At 43.7% G+C, this 15292-nt stretch overlaps 2 long non-coding RNA genes across 8 annotated transcripts in view; one reads left to right on the forward strand and one right to left on the reverse strand.

Moving 5' to 3' along the window:
- The window catches only part of LOC116103749, a 36151-nt gene extending 26941 nt beyond the window's left edge, over positions 1–9210 (reverse strand). For both annotated transcript variants that reach the window (XR_004123568.1, XR_004123567.1), the window contains exon 1: positions 8574–9210. This is a non-coding gene — a long non-coding RNA (uncharacterized LOC116103749). The remainder of the gene's footprint in view (positions 1–8573) is intronic.
- LOC116103748 overlaps positions 7882–15292 on the forward strand; it is a 15678-nt gene continuing 8267 nt past the window's right edge. For 4 of the 6 annotated variants that reach the window (XR_004123561.1, XR_004123564.1, XR_004123565.1 and 1 more), the window contains exon 1: positions 7923–7944. This is a non-coding gene — a long non-coding RNA (uncharacterized LOC116103748). Of the gene's footprint in view, positions 7945–8537; positions 8948–15292 lie in introns of those variants that run through there. The other 2 variants (XR_004123566.1, XR_004123562.1) reach the window with 2 other exon arrangements.

A 15292-nucleotide genomic window follows, 5' to 3' on the forward strand; every position in this document is an offset into this window, starting at 1 on the left:
GAGGAGGAGAAAAGAAGTCTGGGAGGAAAGGGGATGGACCATGGAGGAGAGGAGCAGAGGAAGGAGAGACAGAGAGAAAGAAGAGATTGAAGATCCAAATGCAGGCTTTTCACTACTTTGGACCAGAAAACTTCATATTTATAACATGGCCCCTCCTCAAGTGCAAGGGCCTCACGAGAAACGACATCTGCCCCTTAACTGGAGGATGAATGACCAGCATTGGTGGTAGAGCCTTGCTTAATTCAACTATTTGCCTTTGAGCCGTTCTCCATGTCACTTACCTTTCCATCAGCTCGCTTATGTTTAGAACAGAGCCCTTGTCAGCACCTGAAAGTGCCTTTGGTTTCATTTTTTGTCTTGTATCACGGTGTCCTGGTGGTTGGTTATCTGGCCCTGTTATCTCTGCTCCTTCAGTTCTGGTTCCTTTGTAAAACCTGACCCAGATGTTATCACTGATCTCTCTGATTTGCCTTCTTGATCTGTGCTGTGTTGGGTAGGTATCACCTCAAGGTCCACCCATTAATGGCTTGGTATCCAGCCTTTATTCCATAAGAAGGGGGTGAAAGCGCTGAGAGTATAGGTGGAAGGCTTCAGGCCATTAAGGGTGTGCCCTCAAAAGGTATTTTCTTTCCTTTTTGTTTTTTCTCTCTCTGGCTATGAGGTTGATGGTTTTATTCCACCTTGATGTAGCAGGCATCTAACAAGATGGCAGCCAAATGATCCCAGCCTGAAACCTTCTAAACAATGAGCCAAAGTAAGCTGTTCTGCTCAAACGTGGAGCATCACAGGAAGAAGCTGACCAAAGCAACTGACACGGCAGGAAAGCCTTGGAAGCCTGCCTCTTTCCCTTTATGCTTCTTTCTCCAGCATCCATCACTAACATCTCTTGCCTTTCTTCCTGCTAATAGAGATGGCCAGGTGGCCCAGGCTGTTCTCTCACTTCTCCATGTGCTCTTTCCTTTAACCTTCAGCCTTCAGTGCAAGCATCCAGCACCCCAATGCTCAACCAACTCACCCATCCATCACTTTCCCCAGATCTAGGATTAAACTTTCTTTTACTGAGTTTATACTCATGTTTTAAAAATGAATATGAATTCATCCTCTCTGAGAAACAGACCTTCTTTTGACCTAGCAATTTCAGTTAATGGAACTGCCTGAGAACACTCTGGACAAAAGTGAAGAGTACTCCAGCTTAAGTGGACTAAAAACATAAATTCATTATGTCTAGTGGCAAGAAGTGTGCATCAGCTCTGTTCACAAATGCATCTCTCAGCCCTGAGTTCGCCTCTCTAGTTACAAGAACCCTGCCCATTCTTAGAGACAAGCTGACCTCCATTCAGCCATGACTATGTGGCAGCACCATTTTGATAACCACTGGGGTCATTTCTAAGGTTCCTAATCAGAAATAAACGATATCCTAATATTATTAGTAAAGACTAAAAATCATGTATCCATAATGGTTGGGACTGGAAATGATTTGGACTTCATTTTGTAAAAGTTGACAAAATTTGTACATATATGCAAATATCTGAACTGTAAATTTTATATCTCTGTATGAGATATTTGGGGAATGAGATCTAAGTATAAACAAAAAATTTATACAACTCTTGCCAGCTTTCTGTCCCCGTGATGAAATACTTGAGACAATCTCACTGAGGGAGGAAAGATTTATTTTTGGCTTCTAGTTCCAAAGATTTTTCTTGGTTCTATTGTCTAGGTCTGTGGTAAAGAATAGCATCGTGCCAAGGAGTTAGTGGTAGAGCAAGCCTGCCTGCTTCTCAGTAGCCAAGGAAGGAGGGGGGTGACAAGAGAGAGAGTGACTGAGGAGATAGAGAGGGATGGAGAGAAGAAGAGTGGGAGAGAGGGAGAGAGAAGGAGAGAGTAAGGAGAAGAGATAGGGAGAGAGGGAAGGAAGGAGATATGGGGCATACCTTCAAGGATTCATTTCCAGTGATTTACTTCCTTCACGGCATACACATCTCTATCACCTCGCAACAGCACTTTCAGTTTGGACTCCACCAATGGGTTAATTCACTGGTGAAGGTAGAGCCCTCCAGATCCATCACCCAGAAGGCCTTGACCTTTGAAAACTGCCTGGGGGCCTAAGTTTCAACTGAGGAGCTTTGGGGAGACATTTCAGATCCTAACCATAACAAATTAAAACATATCGTCCGAAGGGAGCTTAACGCAGTATTATTTTGTGTGACTGTTCTGATGGCAATCCATCAAAATAAAATCAGGTGTTAAATTTTCCACTGTGGCATCCTGCCAGTACCCAAAGCATTTCCAGATTTTGGATTTTAAGATTAGAGATGCTCAGCCAGTGTTTCTGAGGAAGAGAGTGAGGCCAAGTGCATTGCCAGAGTGACACAGCTATCGAGAGGCAGAGCCTGTGTTTCTCCTCCTGACAGTCTGACTCCTACCTGCTTCCTGAAGCTGTTTCTGATCCCTTCTCCCTGACCCCACTTTTGTCCATAACCCTGAACCCCATCACAGCCCACTGTGGTTTTGAACTATGCACTATTGTCTCACTATCTTCTGAGACTTCTCATGAACGGCTGTAAGGTCTTATAATCGTTCTTACTCTCTTGTCCATTCTGGGTCCCATCCAGGGGGTAAACATGCACCTTCCCTTTCTTACATCCCTGACACCACCCACCAAAACATCTTCTCTGGTACTTGATGGCAGAATGATTCCTAAGTGTCTGGTGGGGTGAGAAAATTAAATGCAAGAATTAGAAAGAAAATTGGACTCAGAAGACAGACAGGCCTGAGCATGAATTCTAGCTTCCTTGCATGCCCACCTGAATCAGCTGGGGGAATTTACTTAATCTAGATATTCATAAGCTTTTTCCATACATTATCTCTTTCCACTTGAGAAACTTTTATAACACCGAGTATATAGATATATAAAACAGATACACAAATCAAGCATTTATAGATGATAATTCATAAAGAAATTTATTTTAAAATAATTCCTTGGATGCATCTAATTTTATTTATTAAAGATGAAAGTGAATTTGCATACTAATGAGATAGATTTATTTTTACATAAAGAATTAAATCTTGGTTTACTATTTGATACTGCAGGATACAGAGCATCCACAGTGTTTTTCAGAGTTGATTGATATTTTGATTTTTATCATCATCAGCGCTGAGAATGTTACTTTGCATAAACACATAGTACAAAACAGCAGAAGTATGTTTAGAGACATGTTAGAGATTCTTGGAAATTCTACCCTAATTCCCAGCCAAAATTCATCTAATGGTGTGTGTGTGAAACCTTAGCAGCTCAAATTGCATACTTTTTAAAACCAAATATTCTAATACAATACAAAAATTCACTAATTTGATACTTACATGTTGAGGAAGGATGTTAAATATTAAAGAATGTTTAAAGTATTCTTTATTTTAAATAATATTGAGAACACATAAAAAATGAGAAGATTAAGTCTTTTCCTTTCGGTAACTAGACCATCATGTTGCTGTGAGAGCAAATAGGTTTGTATGCACAGTACGAAACACTTCAACTCGTGGGACAGTCTTAAATATGAGCTGAGGGATGTCAGGCCCCATTCGTTGTTGCTGCATGGTGTGTCAGCTCGAGGGTGCTGTGAAGTCACATGGCAGCATGGGCCATCCATGCCAGAGTCGCCTCGGATTCATTATGCATTCGATTCTGCGAGTCGAGTTGTTATGGGCTCAGAAAACTTTTTACCATTGCCATGCTTATTGCTCCCACCACATTCAATTATGTGGCTCCATGTGGGAATCATAATCCACAGGTTAAGATATTGAAACTGGACCCATCCACGATAGGCTGAACTGGGTCCCCTCAAGATTCACACGCAGAAGTCCTAGAATCAGTAAGCCCTTAGCAATGTAACTCTATTCGGAGGTAAGACGGTATGGGAAATTGAGTTTGAGTGAGGTTCCTAGCTTGTGCACCCACTACAGCGTCTTAGGTCCTCCAAGAAGGTATTCAGACTCAAGTATGCGCAGAGGAAAGGCCGTGTGAAAGCACCATCTGCAAGCCAGGCAGATGAGGTACAGCAGATCTACCCAACTCACCTCACCCCGTTAACCAATGGAATTTCTGATTTCCACCTTCAGAGACTGTGGGGAAACAAAGTTCTGTTGTTTACAGAATCCAGCCTATGGTATATTGTTATGGAAGCCTTCCTTCCATAATGGAGCCTTAGTTCCCTCATCTGTGCAGTGGGCGTGTGGAGTGATTTCATGAAAGGAAATGCTTAACAGAGTGGCAGGTACTCCTCTGTACAGTAATCATCAATAAATACTCTCTTTCTGTTTCCCTAAAGAGACCCTTTAGGGTAGCCATGCTGCCTGCCCTTGGTAACAGCCTAAGGCTAACCCCTCTAACCCCTGGTGAATGGGCAAGCTGAGACCAGCTTAGAGTGACAGGAGTTACATATGGTAGATTGGGTGGATTCGAAGATCAAGGCACTGGCAAGACACCAAATGATTGACAGCCATTGAGACGTGCCGCACTGATCAGTAAATAGCAGGAAAGCCTACGCAAGCAGTGAAGTGAGGGCTGGGATGCATGCGACCTGCCACCTGGCATCGTTGGGACAGATCAAGGAGCTCAACAGGACCTCAGGTTCCTGCCATGTGCTTGGTCTCCTTTCCCTCTGCTTCTGGTCTCGGATAGATTCATGTGTGTGTTCATAAGTAGCCTGTACCAGTTCCAAGACTCTCCCTTCCTTGCTCAGGTCAGGAGGGTTAAATTCATAGTTTCTTTACTGTCTTGAGTGAGACTAGCTCTCCTGGGGTTTGTCTCTACTGGTGCCACCTGCCCACTTCTACACCCATTTTGTCTTAGGGAATCCAGGGATCTGATTACCTGGTCTGGATCACAGGAATGTACCAAATTTAAGGGGACCAGAGTAACTAGTAGGAGGAGGCTGTCCTACTATGTGTTAGACTTGACACAGCCTAAGGTCACCTGAAAAGGGAATCCCAGCTGAAGGATTTCCCAGATTAGATTGGCCAGTGGTTTTGTCTGATTGGGGACTTTCTTGATTGTTCATCAGTGATGAGCCAATCCTTTGTGGGCTGTATGTAACAATACCTAGACAGGCAGTCCTGAGTTGTTTAAGGAAACTGGCTAAGTATCATCCAGTAAGTAGCATTCCTAAACAGTTTCTGCTTAAGATTCCTGCTTTAAATTCCTGCCTGGCTTCCTGTCTCCTGTCTCCTGTAAGCTGAAACAAACTCTTCCCTCAAGTTGCCTTTTGTTGGTATGTTTTATCATACAAACAGAGATAAAACTAGACTGGATGGTGGATAGATAGAAGGTCTACACAGATGGCCACCACACCCATGTTGACAAGCAGGTAATCATAGACAGAAACCCAAGAAATCCTTCCTTCCTTTCTCCTTTTGGCTATCTCTGCACTGCCCCCCCATTTCTTTTTAATGTAGTCTTTGAGTTTCATGGTAACATAATCCAGGTCCGTTTAGTGATCTGATCATTGGCTATAGAATCAATTATCTGCACAGGAGCTGAAATGAACAAGGGACAGAGTCCCTTGAGGAGAGGATGAAGTCATTTTCCAATCCAGGGATCCCTCCCTGTTATGCATGGACTTGGTATTCTCATAGAGCCCAATGTTCCTACATGTGGTGGTCTGAATAAGAATGGCCCCCATAGGCTCATATACTTGAATACCTGCTCATCAGGGAGTGGTGCTACTTTAGAGGGATTAGGAGGCGTGACTTTGTTCTCTAGAAGGGGAAACCTTGCTAGGAGCAGGTGTGGCTTTGGTGGGAGTAGGTGTGGCCTTGTAGGAGGAAGTATGTCACTGCCACTGGGCTTTGAGAGTTCAAAAGTCCAAGCGGAGCCCCGTATCTGTCTCTTCCTGCTGTCTGCAGATCCAGTTGTAGAACTTTCAGCTATGTCTCTAGCATCATGTATGCTTGTTTGCCTGAACGAAAGCCTTGGATTTATAAGCAAGCCCCAGCTAAATGCTTTCTTTTATATGGTCATGGCACCTCTTCACAGCAGTGACCAAGAGTGACTTAGAACAGTGACTAAGGCACTTACTACAATTCCAAGTTACAGGCACAGAGACTCAACTCCAGGTGTGACTTGTGATGTGTGAAGTAGTAAGAGATAGTAATGATAACAGCTGTTACTAGAGGACAGGGTGACGACTATGTGTCAGGAAGTATGAGAAACACTAAATAGCCTCCATTCTCCAGATACTCTTGAGAAGCTTGGAAGCTAGCAAGTTTTAGTGACGCAAATGCAGAGGCCTAGTAACCAATTTGCCTAATGCTTCATGGATAGGAAGTGGCAGAGCCTGAAAATCCAAACCAGTGCCCCAGTTTACTCCCTCACTCTACCACTGAGTCCCACCCCTCCTCCTCTGCAGGTGGCAGGCCACACTGGATGGCAGTCTACAGGCAGTTAGCGAAAGCCAGTCTCTAGGGAATCAGAGAGACACTTTAGCGTGTTAAAGGAAGGGGAAGGGCACCCAGATGGGGTCAGCATCTTCCCTCTGCAGCTGCTGGAGGGCACACTTTGCCACAGGCTGCCATTCATTCAGTGTTCAGTCCCCCAGTAGTCTTCCTATAGCACTGAGCTCCCACGCCAGGGGAAACCCTGGGTTGAGAGAAAGGTCTTCTAAAACCATTCATTCAAGGCTTCCAACTGAGCATCTTTTGGTGGAAATCGATCTACTGATCTGCCTTCCCCTGGTTTAGAGCTATGTGTGAAATAAAAGATCAGGCAAACCTGGGTGTCAGGCAAACCATTAATGCTTTAGTATAAGTATATCCCACCACACATGTGGGCCATCCTTCAGGATCACCAGCTCTATCATTAACTAACGAAGGGCAGAACCTTGGGCATGGTCTACGAGCTGATGTGTTAGAACTGGCGGGTCGTGTCACAATGTACCATACTCTAGGCCCAAACAGTTCCACGTGTAAGGTTTAATTGAGAGGGAGAGAGAGGGGGGCAGTGGCGGGGAAAGAGAGGAGGGGGAGAGAGAGAAAGATGGAGGAATGTTCCCTGTATATATATGGGTTGTGAGGTATGGCCACAGGTAAAAGTGGGAGGTGAGCCCAATGGATTCTGGGAATATGGTGGCTGTTGCCCTGGCAACAGGTCTGTGGACCCGCCCATGCATCACCACAGACTTTGGATGTCCTGATGCTAACACAAGCTGTTCGCTCTCCATTGTTCCTTTAAGAAATATGTTTAAAGGTTGTGGGCTTTGTAAATAGTAAGAGCAGTGATGATAAGAATCCCCTCAGGATTTGGGAAATGTCTCGAGGGTTTGAGGGGAATCAACTTTCTACTGAAATTCCCGGAAACTCTTCAGGACAATTTGTATTCAATAAAAAGCACCAGAGTCTAGTGGGCCAGGGCATCTCTCAAGAGGAAGTGGGAGCCAGCCAGGACAGACCCTGACCTCCCAGCACTGCAGGCTGATCCCTAGGGGTTAGGACTGAATTCCAATCGTTGTAGCTCCATGTTGGGTGCAGGGGAAGGAGAGGAAGTGGAACCGGGAAGGAGGAAGGAGGAAGGAGGAGGTTTCTCTCTCATCTGTATGTCTGAGAGTGCATTCCTGGCACTGAGACTCAGCTACTTGCCCCTGTGTCTCTTGGACCTGGGCATAATAAATCCAGCCATTTACTGAAGAGATAGATGAGTCTTTCTAGACAGTGCCTGTATAAGCAGCAACAGGCCAGCTGCCAGAGGAGCCTCTGCCAAACAAAGCCACTACGTATCTCCAATATTTTTAAGTGTCCAGCGTATGTCAGTGGGTGTGCACAGTGGTCAACATAGGGATCTGCTGTGTTCTGGAACCCCAAAGCTGGTTGAAGGCCTGGGTAGCTAGGGAAGGTCAGGATTCCATTCACTGCAACAGACTTTTTAAGTGTAGATGCATTTACCAGCCAGAAGGGAAGGTAGGCCACAAGTACTACTCTCTCTTCCAACCTCTTTATACCTGGGTTACTGCTGGAAGGTGCTACTCACTCTGTGAAGGGTCTTCCCCTTTAGTTAATCCTTCTAGATACCTGACCCTCTCACAGAGGTATCTCTTAGTTGATTCCAGATTCAATCAAGTGAACAATCAAGCTTAGCCCTTATAGGGACCTTCAGGATGTCCCATGCAATGTGAGTACAGTTTTCCTAGGATGGCCATAGAACAAAGGTACATTTGATAATTATGCCTTTGTGGCTCACATAAAATCAATCCAGCCTTTAAGTAGATCCAAAGTGAATTCCATGATTGGTAAGCAAATACACATGACCAATTCTGTTCTGGGCGATATCAGTGTCTAAGAGGGAGAGTAATGCAAAACACCAAAGCCATGTCCCAGATGCAGAGCTATACAATTTTTTCAGTATGGGTACGTATGAATTTTCTGAATTATATTATCACCTCAGCCTCAGAAAGGTAGTCAGGACAACTGATATAAGCCCACGCCCCTATCCCTGCAGACACAGGATTTTTCCCATTTGTATGCTGGAATGCCAGCCCACCACAGCATTCTGTCCAGTTACTCCCTTTGAGGTACTGTTTTTTTCTTACCCTTCAGTATAATTTGATCATCAACTTGATCGGAGCTGGAACGGTCTCTGAAATTCTCATGTGGTCAGGTCTGTGAGGGCATTTCCATGGAGGACTGACAGAAGGGAGACCCTGTCCAGCTCTGGGTCCAGAAATGAAGATGTCTGAGGAACAAACAGTGCTCTCTGCCTCCTCTAGTTTCTTGCTGGCTATTGGGTCCTCACTGTCACGGCTGATGTCATTCTTTGCTCATAGCAGAACTCACCTGACTTCTATCCCAGCTCCTTCAGTCTTCTGGTCTGGCTGAAGACCAAGATCATATAAGGAGCCTCTAAACCTTCAGCACCAGATTGGGACTGTCGAGGGACACAGCTTGAATGACTGAGTAGCTGCAGGTACTTAGCCTGTTCGTCACGTGGATGGCCACTGTTGGACTACTCAGCCTGCATCTTGTTAGCCAACCTAGTAAACACCATGGTATTTTATTTACAGTTTTAGGCCTGCATACATTCCAGCCCCTGTGGAGAGGGAGAGCAATTTGCCAAAGTCTTTTCTCTCCATCTGGGCGCCAGGGATTAACGTCAGGTGGTAAGGTTTGGTGGCACCACCTCTGCCCGATGAGCTATCTCACCACCCCGTGAATCTTCCCTCACAACATTTATCCATTCTACTGCTTCTGTCTACGGAATCCTAATGTCATAATGCTTCAGTGGGATGGGCCAATATGAACTAAGTGTTTGACTACTTACTCCTCTCCTCTATTTGTAGGGTTAAATTTGTATTTTTTGCAGTGTGTAAACAATGGAAGCCTATCATTATAGACTGCACTATAAGTCAGGCTTTGGATCTGAGAGCTATGCGCCCTTCGGAGATCTTGTTTTAACCACGTCTAATGTATAGTCAAGGGTAGCACATCTGCTCTACTGAAAACTGATGCATAGCAAACAGCAAGATTTTCTTTTCTTTTCTCTCTCTCTCTCTTTTTAATATTTATTTATTTATTTATTTATTTAGGTTTGTTCAAGACAAGGTTTCTCTGTATAGTCCTGGCTGTCCTGGAACTCACTCTGTAGACCAGGCTGGCCTCGAACTCAGAAATCCACCTGTTTCTGCCTCCCAAGTGCTGGGATTAAAGGTGTGTGCCACCACTGCCCGGCTTTTAATTTATGTTTTTGTTTTGTTTGTTTGATTGCTTTTGTGGTGGAGTCTGGTCAATGTCTATTGCCTCTTTAGGAAGTTTTGGTCTTTAAGTAAGACATTTAGGTGTTGATTGATATTAAATAACCATATTAAGTCCTGAATATACAGCACAGTTTCTCCAATGCTCTGATGCTCTATAGTATACCATTGTTTGATAACAGCTGGTATGTACTTAATTGTGTTTTTAGGTTCTGAAGGAGAAAAGGCTCTGGCTCCTTTAAGAAAGAGGTAGGGGCTCTGGCAGCCTGGCACAATTCTCACAGAAAGGGCTTCCCAAGCTGAGGAAGTCTTGATAAAGGGGGAGGGGATGGCCTGCCTTCTGGGGGCCTAAGCAACTATTTCCTGATTCAGCAAAAAGGTTCTAGGGAAACAGGAGCCTTGGGGGCTCCATTTTCTTTTCAGCTAATTCTCAAGGGATGGAAAAATGTCTTCCGGTGAAAATAAAGGGTTTTGTTGCAGACATACAGAGGAAGGAGGTCACAGAACACAAATGTTAGTCAGCAGTGGCCCTGCAGATCAGAGGCTGAGCATACTATCAGCTCTCAGACAGATCCCTCATCTTTTCCCTTCGAAGTGGCATCGTGCTAGCCATTCATCCAGAAGGTTGCTCTAACTCACTTACTCAGCAGCTATCTCGGGCCAGCCTCGGTGTGAATACGGCTCGCAGGGCCTGCTGGAATGGTTCTAGACCACAGTGAGTCCGAATGTGGCAGCCTCAGGCTACAGCCCAAGTCCAGTCAGTTGTTCCTGCAGGAGCCACCCCACAGAAGCACTGTAGAGAGTTATCTCATCTCTAAGCTTTAACATTTAGAAAGGAGTGAGGTGGGGCTAGGCAGAGCGGTCACCGACAGTTGCAAGGGCTTAAAAAAAGATACTCAAGTTGTGCTTGCTTCTTTTCCTTTTGCATGGACTTTATTGTCATGTGTCTCTTGGCTATGTTGGTAGTTCACAAGTCATTAAATCATGTATTTAGATATTTTAACAGATTTTTATAACTTTGTTTTTCTCTCTCTCCCTCTGTCTCCACAATTGGATGTCTAAAACCATAGATAATACCAAATTCCATATACACTTTCCCTATATGTTCAGACCTACCATAAAGTGTGTTGTATAAGTTAAATATAGTATGAAATCAATGATAACTAATAATAAAATACAATCACTATAACAATATTTAGTAATGAAGTCATTGTGAGTATATTCTTCTCGTCAAGGACTTATAACAAATATTAGTACTTTTAGATTATAGAAATAGCCATACCTAAGGCTGGGCACCTACCACAGAAATGACCATACCCAAGACTGGGCATCTACTACAGAAATAGCCATACCCAAGGCTGGCATTTACCACAGAAATAGCCATGCCCAAGGTTGGACATCCACCACAGAAATGGCCATACCCAAGCCTGGGTATCCACCACAGAAATGGCCATACCCAAGCCTGGGTATCCACCACAGAAATGACCATACCCAAGCCTGGGCATCCACCACAGAAATGGCCATACCCAAGCCTGGGCATCCACCACAGAAATGGCCATACCCAAGCCTGGGCATCCACCACAGAAATGGCCATACCCAAGCCTGGGTATACACCACAGAAATGACTATACCCAAACCAGTGATTCTACTACAGAAACAGCCACACCCAAGGTCCCAAATCTACTAAAGAAATGGCTGTCCTGAGGCCTTCTGGGAATTAACCAACATGTGTCAAGCAACAGAAATGCCAGAGTAACACTGCAATACGGGTAGTAATAACAGTATATTATTTCACTACACAATGCATACTGTTTCCTCTTAATGACTGAGGTCCAAGCTAATTTCAACCAATTCTAAAACAAGGATCATTTCAAAGACTGCAGGCCTGTGAAAAAATGCAGAGCAATGCTTTTTTGTATTGCAAATGTAACTGACATGTGGTAAAAGCCAGATTGCACTTTTAGTATTTGCCAGTGAATAAATCAAGCAGCCAACAGACAGTCACTTAGTACCTGCTTCAGGCAAGAATGTGTGTTGGAACAAGGAGGCACTGCCTGCACTTAAATGTAAGTTAATGAACAAAGTAGGTTTTCTCTTTGAGGACCATGTAGTTGGAGTTATTAGAAGGTTAATGGATGGGTGTGGGAGATAGCTCAGTCAGTAAAATGCTTGTCTTATAGGTATGGGGACCTGAGTTCCGTTCCCAGAAATCACACAAAAGTGGAGGCCAAAGTAGCTCCAAGGTTGTCCATCCCCAACAGGTGTGCACACACATTTCCACACAAGTAGATCTACATGTACTTGAACATACACACACCACACAGGGGCATACACACAATCACTAAAAAACAACAAGCGAAGCTAATGAACAATTTTGGCCCAAATGATACTTGCTCCCTGGGAAATAACAGAGGGGAATTGTGGGAAGACTTTGCGGGGAAGATAGTTCTTAGAATATAGTTATGGAGGGCTGGAGAGATGGCTCAGCAGTTAAGAGCATTGACTGCTCTTCCAGAGGTCCTGAGTTCAATTCTCACCAACCACGTGGTGGCTCACAACCATCTGTAATGGAATCCAATGCCCTCTTCTGGTGTGTCTGAAGAGAGTGACAGTGTACTCACATACATAAAATAAATAAATAAATCTTTAAAAAAAGAATAGAGAATAACATGAAGTCCAAACGATTTTTTTTTCTGCCTAAGTCCAAAGAGAAAATAGAAGCATAATGTCACAGTCGCTGAGCTTAAGTAAGTCATGCGGCATGAGGATGAGTCCCAAGTACTTCCTTAGTGATAAAGTTGTTCGAGTAACAGAGACACTTCACTGAGTGAAGAACAAAGGGGATGCAACATTTGAAATGTAAATAAATAAAATAACCAATAATAGAAAAAGAATGGATCTCTAATTAAAATTAAAAAAGGATATAGGTGTGGGTGGAGTGAATAGTTTTTTTTCCTAAAGTTTGAATGACGGCAGGCAGGGATGGCTTCCTAGCAAATCAGCTGTCCTGCAACACAAACCAGACTGTATTTTTCATATTCCTCAGCTAATGAATTCAACAGTCTACAAGCATTTCTTGAGTATCTACACTGTACACAAACCATGCTGGATTTAAAAGGGTTTTTTTTTTTGTTATATTTTTTTAATATTGGAAGTTAATGAATTTCAGAACATATGTGTTGACTATCTGAGGACAGATTTGCAGTCTCTGTTAATGCTGTGGGAGAAGCCAAGCCCATTCCTTGAGAGCCAGTCTCCTCCTGACTGGCTGGAGGTTCAGTCAGTGCCTGGACACCTCCCTCCGTACAGAGAAGCACATTGTTCTGAATCTGGGGGCGGAACAGATGATGGCATTTTGTTGAACCTTCCTCTGTACAGGAATTTCACATCTGAGGCCAGGAGGCAAATGTAGTTTGCAAGGCTCGTCCCTTAAATTTGAAGGCCAGTAGAGTTCCCCTGTCAGCCAGCTGGATAGGTTTGGTTTAGAAGACTGGTTCTCAACCTGCAGAGTAGAACCCTCGGGGGGGAGTTGAGGGACCCTTTCAGATGGGTTGCATATCAGACATCCTGAATATCAGATGTTTACATTACAATTCATAACAGTAGAAAGATCACAGTTGTGAAAATAATTTTATGGTTGGGGGTCACCACAAACATGAAGAATTGAATTAAATGCTTGCAGCATTAGGAGGGGTGAGACCCACTGGTTTAATTGCAATCACCTGCTAATACCCAACGTGCAAAATGAACTCTACGTTTACTTCCAAGTCATGGAATCAGAGACATCAATAAAGAGTTTTGCTTCCTTAAGAAGAGTTATTGGGTGTGCCTTGGAGCTACCCTGTTTTACAAGGCTGGAAGCGAGGCATACGAAGTGCCACAAAGGGAGAAAGGAAGACGTTTGGAAATACTTTTTTTCTGGTTAAGGCCCTGAGATTGCAAGGGCTTTCTTGGTTCTATGGAAATTCTCCAACTGCCTGGGGATTTCTAGGTTTCTAAGAAGCCTTAGCTGACGGTTCACCTCATACACAGGTCAAGGCAGCCTTCCTGTGCCAAGTGTGTGGTGGGATGTCGTCTTAGGAGGCCCCTTATCCTTCCTTGAACTAGGGCCTCTGAAACTGGGTCATCAGCTCTTATCCTAATTGCCCTGTTGCCCTGTTCCAAGTTCAGCATAAGCAAATAAATATCAACGAAATGGCTTAATGATTTTCATAAGGCTCCATATTTGCAAGGCAAGAGGCTCTCCTGAAATGTTTGATCTGCTCTGTATGAATCTGCTCTCCAAATGGCCAGCACATGTCGAGGCCTGGTGTCCTCTGGGTTACAGGAGGATGCCTTTGATGGGTTAACCGCAGAGAAACTGAACTCTTTTTCAAGTGCCTTTCAAAAGTTCCTTTGTCCTGGTGTGGCTCTTGCTACTCGGATCAGAAAGATTGCTCCTAGCAAAGGGTTCTAGTATATTCTCCCTCTGATCTGAGTTTGGCCTCTGGTTAAGACCATCTGAAATCCGATGTCCCCAAAATTCCGAGTGTAAGCAGTGGGCAGTTATGAAGCAGTCACTCTAACTCTAGCTGGGCCATTTTGATTTTTTCCCCAACAGTCTCTCCACAATTACTTAAAGCCAAGTGACATCATAATTTTCAGACTGAGGAAGGTTGGTCTTGTTACTAACAGACGCATCTCAGCGACTGATGCCACCATGGGTGAATGTTATTTATTCGCTTATATGACATTTTGTGCTAAGTATGTGTGACAAGATGGCTGCACCCACAATGCAAAGTACTAACCACTACACAGTGATGGTGAGAGTATTAACCACTAGGTAATCATGGTGAGCTACTGAGTACTACACTGTACAGTCACAATGAGTTACTGAGTACTAACTGCTGTACAATCAGGATGAGTTACTGGGAAGCTTGTGCCAAGGTTCAGCCTTAGGCACGTTAGTCTCCGCTGCACTAAATGACACCTTCCAGCCCTTACAAGAAAAAAAATATGTTGAGACAGGGTATCTCTAAATTACTCAAATTGGCCTTGAACTTGTGTTCATCTTGCTTCAAGGAGCTGGCATGGCAGGGAGGCACCATGAATCCTAACTCAAAGCTTACGTTTCAAGGCAAAAATCTTAACAACAGCTGTCCAAACCACATAAGAAACGTATTAAGGAAGGGGACTGAAGAAGATAAAGATACCTTTCCCTTGTTTTCTGTTTTTAATATTAAAATATTTTGATCACAAATTATATTGTTATTATAACACAACTAAGCATAGCGTTTCTGTTTATAATACTTTAAGATATTTTCCCTCTTACCTGTGTGATCCGGGGCATCATGAGTTCTCCTCTCCTCAATGATTTCTTCAGTAAGTTGTTAGTAGCTCTGGGCTAATTCAGTAAACATAGATCAAGTGTTGACTCTTTGCCAGAGTAGGCTCTAAAAGCCTATTTTGCTACCTGCCCCTTTCTGCTTATTCTTTTTCTTTTTTCTTTCTTTCTTTCTTTCTTTCTTTCTTTCTTCCTTCCTTTCTTTCTTTCTTTCTTTCTTTCTGTGTTTTTTTCTTTT

This window comes from Mastomys coucha, unplaced genomic scaffold, assembly GCF_008632895.1.
Source record: "Mastomys coucha isolate ucsf_1 unplaced genomic scaffold, UCSF_Mcou_1 pScaffold21, whole genome shotgun sequence".
NCBI classification, from domain to species: Eukaryota; Metazoa; Chordata; class Mammalia; order Rodentia; family Muridae; genus Mastomys; species Mastomys coucha.